This window comes from Penaeus japonicus, unplaced genomic scaffold, assembly GCF_977035675.1.
Source record: "Penaeus japonicus unplaced genomic scaffold, GWHDUDI00000001_assembly GWHDUDI00000005, whole genome shotgun sequence".
NCBI classification, from domain to species: Eukaryota; Metazoa; Arthropoda; class Malacostraca; order Decapoda; family Penaeidae; genus Penaeus; species Penaeus japonicus.
Window position 1 is genome coordinate 22,037,696 of NW_028234407.1, and position 588 is coordinate 22,038,283.

Consider the following 588-nt stretch of genomic DNA (forward strand, 5'->3'; position numbering starts at 1 on the left):
GCTGCCACCAGATTATGTGATGGGTATAGATTACTCTAATATCCACACATAGAGAAATATAAGGTTGGTGTCAAACACAGCAGCTGATACAATAACAATATATTATAACTTCAATAATATGACACGATATAATATATATATATATAAATATAACAAGGAATGACTCTGGAAATAAAGATCGGGATTAGCACTAGTTCACAATAGTAGATGTAGGAGTGCGAGTGGTAGATGTTGGTGATTAAGGTCAAGGACCTCGAGTGACTTCGCTATCGTCAGTATATCTCAGGACGGCTCGCCAGGCGGGGCGATGAGCCGTCTACAGGAAAGTAGGCGTAGCTATTCCAAGTGTCAGCTTGGGTCGCGATTTCCTGATTGGCTGACTTCGGTTCATCATAATTCATAGGTCCGCCCTCGGGTCAGCCTTTGAGGGTGATATTCCTATGATGGGGAGATGACCAGAATATCCAGAAGGGCTAAAGTTGCAGGTGCTGTCTTTAACGAATCTTTGCCCGATCCTGGGGGATATACGAAATCCGATAATTGTGAAGGTCACATCTGTGTATTGTAATTTGATCATGTATCTCAGGT